Source organism: Mus musculus, chromosome 17 (genome assembly GCF_000001635.26).
Source record: "Mus musculus strain C57BL/6J chromosome 17, GRCm38.p6 C57BL/6J".
In the NCBI taxonomy this organism is placed as follows: Eukaryota; Metazoa; Chordata; class Mammalia; order Rodentia; family Muridae; genus Mus; species Mus musculus.
The window spans coordinates 36,911,051-36,923,394 of record NC_000083.6 but is presented as its reverse complement, the minus strand read 5'-3'; positions in this window follow the sequence as shown (position 1 = coordinate 36,923,394).

The following is a 12,344-nucleotide window of genomic DNA, read 5'->3' as shown; positions in this document are numbered from 1 at the left end:
GAAAATCAGGAGTTCCAGGGCACCCTGAGCTACGTGAGAACCAGACTAAAGAAAAAAAAAAATCAGCTAGAGTGAGATGGCTCGGTGGTGAAGAGAGCATACTGCTCTTGCAGAGAACTTCTGTTTGGTTCCCAGTATCCACATCAGGCAGTTTATAACCACCCATAGCTGCGCCATGAATTTTGATGCTTTTTGGCCTCTGCAGGTACCTGTACTCACGATTACACGCCCACACAGACATACACAGACACATAATTAAAAACAAACCTTAAAAATAAAACTTGTTGGGATAAACAATGTACTTCGTAATGCAGCTCATGGTTTCGTTTACAGAATTGCTTATGAGAAATAAGTAAAGGGGATCATTGAAACGGTTTGCTGGAGTATAGGCATTTGGAACCGGATGACCTGAGTCTGATTCCCAGAATCCACATGGTGGAAGGAGGAAACTGACTCCTCAGAGGTGTCCTCTGACCCCTGTGCAAGCACAGTGGTATGCAATTGAACTGCCACATACCTAAGTAAATAAATACCTGTAAAAACTAGTAAAAGGGAAATGAGTGAATTACATCATTTTTAAAACTTAATTTTAAAACTTTGCTTGACCTTTGGACCTGGTTGAAAATTATATCCTTTGAGCAATGTAACTTCAAAAGCCACAAAATCATGCATACAGCCATTGTTCAGACAGCTAGGCGTGTCTCTTAATGGCTGCACTTAAAATCTAAAGCATTACTCTTTCTTAATAAATCCCAGCCCTGCTTCATGCTGGCTCATCATCAAATTCTTTTTTGTGGTGTGATCAAGATCCCAGCTTCACATTCACGAAGGCCCTTAAGAGGGGACCTCCACAGGGTACAGGTTATACAGGGAGGCCCTTGACAAAATGAATTGGGAACAGGGAATCAAGAACAGACCTGGGCAGGGGAACTAGGTCACTTCAGGTCTTACAATGTCTGTGGGAATTCTGGGCATTGTGTTCCTCATGGAGCCCAGCACTTGACTCTCTTCTCTTGATGGTGATACCAGTTTCTTCTGGGCTTCCTCAAGAGCAGGAGGGCTCCTGTTCTCTCACTCCTATCTCCTTTGGAGCTTGCCTACTTAATCTCGACCATACTTGTTCCCCTTCGAGTGTAACTGCCTATCCGACAGGGATGGATATACTTCAGAGAGACACTCTTAAGCTTTCAGACTACGAAAAGGATGGACCCCAAGAATCTCTTACTGGAGAAAACGAAGTCTGAAGTCACGGGGAAGAAGAGTAAGTTGTCTCCTACAAATTACTGACAACTTGTCAGATGACCTTGCCTGGGAGACTTGGAGCTGAGACAGCAGTGGTCTGGGGACCACATTCTGAATGGGTAGCTTAGTTACACAGATCTCTTGCTTTCTGATTAAACACCATGTCAGGAACGAACCTGGAGGTGGATGGGCTTAAGGAGGTGACTGGATCTCTGCCTCTCTTTCCAAGATAGCCAAAGTGAATAAATCTACTTTTTCTATTTTCTGGTCTTAATTTGGCTCTTTTAATTGGCTTATTGAAGAAGGGAAGTTGAACCTGGTTTGATGGGGCACAGTCTGTGAACCCCAAGTTAAGGAGCCTCACATCCCTTTTTCTATGATGGAATGAATATTAACAGCGTACAAACCCCATCCTGATATCAGGTGCAGCAGATCTGATAAACAGGGCTGCTGTTTTGTTCTACAGCGCTCAGCTCCTTGAGTGTTGGGTCACAGAGGTGTGTCATGACGGACAGTTTCAAGATGGGTTTCACATATAAGCTTCTGGCAAGTCTGGGGTAACTTGCCATATATGGAATGTGAGGGTGTAGCGATACCTAAATCTTCCAGAAGTGGTGAGGAGAAATAGAATAATGTCTCTAGAACATATACTAAACTGCTAAGTTCAATAAACAAAGAGCCATGCAGAGGAATGGGAGACCCCTCGTTTTAATTCTCAGTCAGAACCTGATGAATGGCTGGGATATTACTCTTCAGGGAAATAGGGCTTTGAAGGAGGGACTTCCTCCCCACCAGAGGGGTATCATGGTTCATCTCTGTTCTCAACTTGGTCCGGATTTAGAGTCACCTGGGAGATTACTGAGAGACCCATGGCTATGTCTGTGAGGACATTTGCCAAAGACAAGGAATTGAGATGGGTTTCACCTTTGCCAAGTATGAGTGGCACCTCCCTATCGTGTAGGGCTCAAGACTGATAAGGGGTAGCTTGGACCAAGTGAACCAGGCAGTCAACATAGCCCTCCCTCTGCTTCCTGGCCTGCTGTGATATGAGCCGTTCCATTTCACCACCATGATGGACAGAAACTTCTGAAGCCCTGAACCAAATCAGATTTTTTGGCCTCTGCTTCTATTTTGATCGTGGAGATAATAACAGTAGACAACGCAGAGCCAGAAATGTAGCTAGGTGGATAGTGTTAGCCTAGAATGCACAAAGTCTCGAGCAGACTCCCCAGCAGGGTATGGGTTGCAGGCCTGACATCCCAGCACCCAAGAGATCAAGACAGGAAAGTTGAAACTTCAAAATCTTCCTCAGCTACTCAGGGGGTTGAAGGTTAGCCTGGTCTAGAGACCCTACCTTGAAAACAACCAGGCTATCAAGATGGCTTAGTGGTTAAAGGCCACCATCTTGACTACCTGAGCTTGATCAAAATGGGTAAAGACGGAGAGCTCAGGGTACTGGCAGACCAAGTTCCTGTTACCAGCAAGGAGGCTGAAATTCACCACTGCAGCCCTGATGATTTGCCTGGACTTTCAGACAGTCCAGGGGGTGGTGCTGGAAGAGTTGTTTGCCTGTCTGCGCCTACATATCCCCAACCCAAGGTTGTCCCTTCAACTGGCAAGTCAGGGCCACTTATGTAATCGCCACGCCTTGCGGGTAACTTGGGGAACTGGACAGAGGAGCCCGGCCTGGGCTGACTGAATCTCCTGGAATCCGTGGGCGGATACAGAGAGGGCCTCGGCACAGACACGCGCCTGGCAGCTGCGTGAGGTCCGCCAGCCACACCCCGTACAGCCCAGCCACCGACCTAACCTGCCTGCCATTAGCCCGCCCCTTAGAGCCAGCCTAAGGGAATCTATGCAGAAGGAGGCATTGCATCCTGTGCTTTTGGAGTCCCTCCCCAGCCACCTTGATTTGCAGGTGGTTAAAGGTCAGTGGTAGAATCATGCCATGTTGGGGGGGGGGGGGGCGGTGTCACCTAGAAATCAGGGCAGTTTTAAATTTAGTTCCCAGATCCACATGGCAAGCTAGAAATAATGCAGGCTTTTGAGGTGACTGTGAGATTTCAGGGGAGAAAGCACACAGTTTTGGGAGAGTCATTGGGTTCTAATATGAGAAGGGTAGGCAGGTAGGTTTTGCATTTAAAAATGAACCAATTAGTCCAAGATATTACACATGAAAATCAAACTTTGCTGATAGCCAAAATTGTACCAGCATCTCTGAAAAGATGTCTGGGTTCTGGCTCAGGTTCAATTTCAAATATTGGCTCTGGGAAACTGAGTGTGTGTGTGTGTGTATGTACATGCACATATGCACATGTGCATGAATTTCCATTATGGAAAATTTCAAAGCTTCTCCATACACATAGACAGATATTTTCCTCAACAACACATGGGATCTTCTCCAAAATGGATCGCATAATAGAAATAATTTTCTATTTTCAAGGGGAAAATGTAGTATATGTTTATGTTGATTTTCCTATTTAAGTTTAGGGTTATTATTATGCATAATTTCTCTTCTTTCATGTAATATTTGTTAGGAAAAAATCTCTAATCTTTTAGCTTGAGAATCCTGGGTTTTGTTTTGCTTAATTTTTGTTGTTGTTTTGTTTTGTCGAAACAGGGCTTCTCTCTGTAGCCCTGGCTGTCCTGGGACTAGTTCTATAGACCAGAGTGGCCTCAAACTCAGAGATTCACCTGCCTCTGCTTCTCAAGTGCTGGGATTAAAGGCGTGTGCCACCATGGCCTGGAGAATCCTGGTTCTTAGTGACAGTAAAAACTCCTTATGTGGCTTAAAGACATGGTTCAGCAGTTAAAGACACTTGGTGCTCTTGAAAAGGATCCTGGTTCCATTCCCAGCAGTCACAGGAGAGCTGACATCCTCTTCTGGTCTCCGAAGGTACCTTGCAATGCACATACATTCATGGAGAAACTCATACACACATTAAAAAAATCATCATTTGTTTTGTCCTACCATATGTATGTGCATCAGGCATAATGATCTGTAAGAACAGTTCTAAGAGCCAGCAAGGTGGTACAGCAGGTAAAGACACCTGCCATCAATTTAATAATCTGAGTTCAATCCCTGCTCCTCTGACCTCTACACCTGTGCCATGGCTTACACATATACACACAATAATAGTTTTTTAAAAGAACCATACTAACATTACTATTGTGATTGAAAAGTTAAAAATTGCAATTGCTTTTATTCATATCCCATTGAGGATATAGCATCAGGTCTCTACCTTTTTAAGTGACTTTTTCGTTATTTGGTGTTTTTGTTGTTGCTATGAGATGGAGTCTCACTTTGCTGCAAGACCAGTCTTGAACATGTAGGTTTAGTTATATTCCCTTCTCAATCTATATATGTAGCTGGGAATGCAGATTCTCAAAGAACTAGCTAAAGTAATTTTAAAATAACTTCCCTCTGGTATGAAAGTGGCCAATCACCCAGATAGGCTAATTTTGTCTCGTGTGTCTACCCATGAGGCAGCCCCCTTCTTGTCTTATTTAATTATTTTAATAAAATTATGTAAAATGTTTACATTAAATCAGGGCTGGAAAGATGGCTCGGCAGTTAAGAGTGCATACTGCTTTTCCAGAAGATCTGGGTTCATTTCCCATCATTTTAGTTGGGGTCTCAGGATCACCTGTAACTCCAACTCCATGGGATTCAATGTTCCTGGTGTTTGCTAGGAGCCAGCACTCATGTGCACATAACCACACTGGCACACAGACATGCAATGATTAAAAATAAGATACAATATAAACTTAAAACTATTTACAAGAAATCAAAGTTTAAAACACCAAAGAAGATACATAGAGAAACGATGAATTTCTATCCTTTCTGCGTAGTTTAGTATTTCCTATAGGTAACTTACTAGGTTTTGGTGTATCCTTTTACTTACAAAAGAGGCTTCTACTTAAAGGATGGGAGGGATGTACCTCTGGTTGTAGAGTGATTTTGTAATATGCACAAAACCCTGGGTTTGGATTCTGCACATCTGTAATTCCAGCCATCCAGAAGGATTGACTCTAGCCATGAACTAAGCGCAAGGCCAACCTAAGCTACAAGAGACACAAACAGCATGCCAACGTATATTGCTCTTCTTGTGTGAAAGGTGTAAAATGCTTGTCTGTTTCCGTGCCTCCTTTTAAAATTATCTTTAGAGTTGCCTCTTAGGTGTATTTAATCTGACATTCAACAACAACAACGACAGTAATAATAAACTTAACTAAGCACATTATGGGATTTGAGGAGAGGGGGTTTTAAACTCAATTTTCTGTTTCTCCAGGGTAAATGTTGTAGGTGACAACAGTACTTTTCGATGTTAAGAAGTTGCACATCCCTGAGGATGTCAGCACACCCAGAGCTATTTGGTGCTACATTGTAACCTTTGCTCATCTGCAAACTAGCTTTAGCATCTGCCAGGTTGTCACACAGCCTTGAAGGTTTTCAGGTCTCAGGAAAAGATAGGGTCCAGATTGACCAATACCACATACCCAGAGTCATGGGGGGGGGGCTGCTGGGAAACAGGGCAGAAAAAGAAAGGGAAAAGACAGCTGAGGTGCAGCCAGATGTCCAATGGCATTCATGTCTTCTTCACCCATAGCCTATAGAAGTTTGACTGCTTCCAGTCATGTCCAAAGAATTCTGAAGCACCAGAGTTGAGAACCTGTGTTTAGAGTTGGGTGTCCTGGTGCATGACTTTAACCTGAGATCTTGGAAGGCAGAGGCAGGGGGAATCTCTGTAAATTTGAGGCCATCCTGGCCTACATAGCAAGCTCCAGGACAGCCACAACTACTTGTAGTGTTTCTCAACTTTCCTAATGCTGTGTCCCATTAATACAGTTCCTCATGTTGTGGTGACCCCAAGCATAAAATTATTTCATTGCTTCTTAATAACTCTAATTTTGCTACTGTTATGAATCATAATAGAAATATCTGATACTCAGGATATCTGACATTTGACTTCCAAAGGGGTTTCAACTCGCAGGTTGAGAAGTGCTGCCTTAGCCTCTGACTCTTAGGTTTGTTTGTTTTTAATGTTTTTTAAAAGAAGCAATAGACATAGTGGTGCAAGCCCAGGCCTCAGGAGGCAGAGGCAGGTGAAATACCTTTGACTTCAAGGCCAGTCTGGTCTACATATCCAGTACCAGGACAGCCAAAATTATTTAATAGAGACACACTCTGTCTTAAAAAAGGAAACAAAGAAAAAAAAGAAAAGAAAAGAAAAGAAAAGAAAAGAAAAGAAGACAACGAAGATGGAGACAGAGACAAACTTGGTGTTCAGCCTTTGGGGCATTCAGGTATAGTTTTCTTTTGGCCTCAAGTGAAGAGAAAAAACATCAGACCTTTGTTAGGTCAATCCTAGGACCAAACTTCACCACCGGCAGCACATCCCATCATAAGGAAAGGATGGAGGGTGTGGCAAGGAACCAACTCTGTGGACTCAGGGTGATCTGGGTACTGGATACTGGAAAAAGGAGGAAATGGCCTTATTAAAGACGAGTGAAAGGTGTATTTGTTCATGGTGGCATCATGAACCTTCCCGCAGTCATGAGCTACTTAGGTGTCAACTTTTCTATGACTGACTGGTAGATTTTCCCAGGGATAGCTGTCTGTGAGTGGCTGTCATTTGGAGCCAGAGACCTGAGCCCAGAAGCCTTTCATAGGCTTCACTTTCAGATGGCTACATCTGAGACCACGCCTACCACGTAGGTCCTGCTTACTCTTCTTCCCTAAGACCACCAGAGCTCCGACTCCCAAACCCTGTGACCAAAGGAGCTACCAGGAAACCCCAGCAGGTGGGGCAAGAGCAAGAACCCGGAGTCTAAACATTTCCCTGAATCCCCCTGACCGACTGGAGTCTTTAGGTTGTGAGAAAAGATAAAGTCTGGAAGGGCAGAGGCTACATCCAGGGCTAATAGGGACTGTAGGAATATAAAGAAAAGGGACAGTGTTAATCCCAAAGATGGGGAGGAGAAAGACCACTACCCAAATTATCATAGCCGAGTTAATTAAAGCAAGGAATTAATTAAAGCAAGCTGTTTTGTTCGTGTACATGGGCTGCCTGCCCTTTAGGCAGGGTTTTTAGTGCTCAGTAGTGGATATGAGGAAGACAAGGCTCAGAGATAGGGTATTTCCAGTAGGTTGGATTATAGGAGCAGAACACCAACACAAGTTATTTCCCCTCTCCTCCCAAAACAAAGACATGATTTTAGGGTGGGCACAGCAAGGTAGTCTTGACAACAGTCAGACATAACAAGGTAGTCATAGGTGGTTACATAACTTTCTGGAACAAAGGTATGGTTGCAAGATTGTTATAAATAACTTTTTAAAACAAACACAGGATTGGCGTCCTAGAACAGGCAGTACAAAGCCATTTTCAGTTAAGGTTACAGGTGAGACATGGCCCCATCCTTGAGAAGCCAAGGTTTAATCAAAAACAGGAATGAACCTAGTTTTCTTTACCATAAAATGTCTTTATGCCTAAGATAGAGGCAGGCTGGATGGATCTTCAACAACCCCAGCCCTCCACCCCAAGTTGTTAGTATTCTCCCTTTCTGTGTTGTAGCTGGGCATGTGAGAGGGCAGTTTGTTTTCTGTCATCGTTGTTGTTGTTGTTCTTTGGGTGTTTTCTTTTTGTTTGTTTGTTTGTTTCAAGTCACAACCCAAATCCCATGGAAGTATTGCCCCTCCCCCAGTCTTAAAGTTTTGTTTCCTGAGATCGGGTCCTTGTCAGGCCAATATGGACTGAACCTGATGCATAGCTAATGATGACTTTGGACTCTTGTCCTTCTGTCGGGACCACCGAAGTGCTGGGATTCTAGATGTGGACCACCGTGATCTACCCACCCTGCCACCTTAAAATTAACCCGTGACTTTACCACTCACTGTTCTTCGAGTAGACGACAGCTCCCCCTAGTGGCAGTGGCTCAAGATGGGTGCATCGCCTCTCATCTCTGGTCATAAACATGAATGGAGGCTTGGTCTAATTTTCTAAAACAGAGTTTCTCAAACCTAAGGATGAGGGGACGGGGGTGGAATACACAGAGAAATATTCAGATATTCCTCTGCCCTGCCCCTCCCTGTGTTAAGGGTCCAGACATTGAATGACAAACAGTTCATCGAAGTTACACAGGGCTCCATCTGTCCCTTACAAAGGCTTGAGCAGCAGTGCTCCTGGCTTTGCTAAGGTTTAGAAATGTGGGCTCATTTTAGCTCCTCATTTGTTGTTTCATTTCCATCTTGGCTGCAATGCTTTGCTAGGATGGTGATGGTTGGGGTTGGGGGGCCGTGTTAGGAAGAGGTGGCAGAGCCCATGATCAGGTTTACAGGATAGGCTAGGGTTAAATTTATACATATCTTACTCTTTCCTTCAGGAACTTGAAAGTCCAGCCTGGGTTAAAAGAAAGCCTATCTCAAAAAGGAGGAAGGGGTATGGTGGCTCACACCTTAATTCCAGCACTAGGGAGGCAGAGGCAGGTGTATTTCTCTGAGTTCAAGAGCATCTTGGTATACATAATGAAGTCCAGGTAGGGCTACATACTGAGACCCTGTTAGGAATAAACAAACAAACAAACAAACAAAAAATGGAGGGGGTGCAGATGGCTCAGCAGTTTAAAAAAAAAAAAGCAAACTTGATAACCAGACTTACATTCATAAGTTCTGGTGGTGTCTAAACATCCTACAACCGGAGAGATGTCCCTCTCCTACCTGAAGTTACGGGGGGGGGGGAGGGTGTCACTATGAACAGCTGATAGCAATCTCTACATTGAAAGCCAGTTGTGGGGTTTTGATATTGGGTGTGGGATGCTCAGCTCCATAGAAAATAGCACTATGGTGTTACCACCAGGTGGCAGCACTGTGACTGCTCTAGCAGAATGGAGGTATACTAAAAACACTTGTGCCTCTCACTTTGGTCATCAGTCTATTGGCCTCAAAGACCTCTTAAGAGACCTTAGAGAATTAAAATTCCCTCAGGAATCCCAAGCTGAGGAGAGGCCAAAGCCCTGGTTCTTGCTTCCCTGGAAGAGATTTCACTTGGTTCTGACAGTTCATCAAACCACCTGGCAGCACAGAGCAGAGAAAGTTTCGCCCAGAGATGGGTTTAGCTGTGAATACCACTTGTTCTCTATTTAAACTTAAAGCTCAAGTCAGGACCCCGAGGATGGACTGTGAAGTGACTGTGTTCCTTGTTCCTCTTTCCGGTGCTTTAAGTTGTGACTGTCCCTCTGATTGGCATATTGGAGGTAGCTGAGCCTGCCTTGTTGGGACTGTCTCAGGAGGAATGGAAGACTCGGAGTCTTAGTGTTTGAGCACTCCTCTGTCTTCTTGCCACAAGAGAGGAGACCATAAGGAGGAAAGCACCAACACCCCAAATCTCAGAGGCAAGAGAGACCACCTGACTAGAGGGTCAAGACTAAATATAAAATGGATGACTGGCTTTGTTTGTCCTTTCTAAGATGAGATCTTTAGGATGCTAAGTCAAAATCTTTCAAGATTGCTGGCTTTCTGATTAAAACACAGATTAAAGATTTAATCCCTGATTTTATGCAAGTGTCAGAGAAGCCACTAAACTCGAGTGTGTGCGTGCATGTGTGTGTATGTGTGTCCGCGCGTGCACACACACAGAAGAATATTTCAGTGGCTAGGAATATTTGCTGTTCTTATAGAGGATTATGGACTAGTTTCCAGTTTCCATATGTGGCCCACAACCATCTATAGGTATGTACATGGTGTGTGCACATACATATAACAAGCAACACACTCATGTACATAAAGTAAAATAATTTAAAAAAATAAAACAAGTCTGAAAACAGCTCAGTTGGTAGAACTCTTGCTCATCATTAGTGAACACCTCAGTTTGAGCCCCAGCTCTGTATAAAACTGGACTTATGTCACAAGCCTGTAGTTCCAGGAGTTCACAGGCAGAGGCAGGAGGATCTGAAGTTCAGGGTCATCTGTTTTGTGTAGTTTTATGCCATGTTATCCTTCAGGAATGGGCTGTGGCTACCCAGCTTCCCTTGAATCCATGGGTAAAAGACGTACATACACACAGTTGTTTATTTTCAACTTGCCTTCTTGGCACAATTGTCGGGGACACTACTCTCTCCCACCTGGAAAACATGCTCTTATCATTACTCTTAGTTCTGTACCTTCCCCGCCTGTCCTAAATTTTAGTGGGTAGTCATATCTATTCCCTGCTTAAACGACCCTGACCACCACCTGTAGGAGAAGCTTATGTATGTGGCCACTCATCTTTGAGATCTCACATGGCTCTTCAACCCTTCTCCATCAGAAGCAGTGTGAAACTGTTTCTCCTTTCTTGGGTCTCCCTTTTCCTCCAGGGACCTCCTGGAAGTCCCGCCTGTACCTTCTGCCTAGCAATTGTCCCGTGACTCTCTTTAATGATAGACCAATTGGGGAACAGGACCTTAGCATCAGAGCTGCCCCTACAGTCATCTTTAGCTACATACTAATTTCCATGAAACTTGGGCTATATTGGAACATTTAATACAGTATGCTTATTTCCAGAAGGCTTCTCAACTTAAAATCTGCCCTTACATCCAACCTCTTGGACATACCAAAACGACGATGAAAACCAACGACTCCCCAGTCACCTGCCCCCAGATGCTGGGAAGGTGTTGGCTAGTGTTACAGTGCATATCATCTTTGCATTAGATTTATTTTTATTATTTCTACTCAGGAGTGTCTTTTAATACCTGGAAAGGGTAAAACATAATTTACAGGCTTGTGCTTTGAGTTCTCAGACAGTGTGGATTTCCTTACAATTCTGAGGTGGGTGGAGGAGCCGAATAGCACCCATGCTCCACTGACAGAGCAGCTGGAGCTCAGAATAAGCTCAGCCCAGTCCAGCTCCTCCTGCCCCCTTTTCAGATGATTGCCTGGCCACCATGTCACCAGGACTTTGTCCTGTTCCAAATTCCAGTTTCAGCGTGGCAGGGAGCTCTAGTGGCCTGAAGATTTTGCTTCCTGGGAGCAGTGATGAAGTGTCTCTTACCCTGAAGACCTCAATCATTTGTTTGCCTTGTGGATGCCTTTAGTCAGGGAACTCTGGAGGCAGAGGGAGGAGTGACTCTGGGAATTTGAGGTCAAGCCTGATCTACTTTGTGGGTTCCAGGAGAGCTAACTCTACTTAAGAGATCTAATTAAGAAATAGAGATATCATATATTCACTTTGTGCTTTTCTTATGTTAGAAATAATGACTACATAACTCTGTCTACTCTGGAAATAACACATATTCAACATATTAAATAAATAGTATCTTGGAGAAAAACAGTATCCAATATGGCAGATCATTTCTACACATATATTTACAGCATGTAGTTATAGAAAAAAAATACAGCTTTCATTTCAGTTGTCTTCAAAGTGGGTAAGAAGACTCACAGTGATAAAAACAATTTTCAATAAAAATAATAGGGCTGGCGAGATGGCTCAGCGGTTAAGAGCACTGACTGCTCTTCCGAAGGTCCTGAGTTCAAATCCCAGCAACCACATGGTGGCTCACAACCATCTGTAATGGGATCTGATGCACTCTTCTGGTGTGTCTGAAAACAGCTACAGTGTACTTACATAGAATAAATAAATAAATATTAAAAAATAATAATAAAGAATAGTCAGAATCAGCCAGGTAGTGATGGAGTATGCCTTTAATCCCAACACTTGGGAGGCAGAGGCAGGTAGATCTCTTGATTCAAGGCCAGCCTTATTTACAGAGTGAGTTCCAGGATGACTGTTTATGATCCCAAGAAAATGCCTTTAAGATATTTAAAGAACAGCAGTCAAAAGAGACAATTGTCTGGAAAACTGGCAGGCAGCTTCCAAGTAGCTGAAAGCAACTATTTTGACCCAGTCTGACACCTGAACAGTTACTCTCAACTTGAGGCCTACAACACTGTAAGAAAGAAAACATTCTTAGGTTGTTGTATTTAAACAAATCAGAAAATGCAGCCAGAGCAGAAAATACAATGTTAACAGCGTAGGTTATGGTTGTAGAGGAACATTTGGTTTGTACATAACACAAAGGATATAATGATAACATACCTGCCAATGAGAAATTTACAGAATGTATACCTG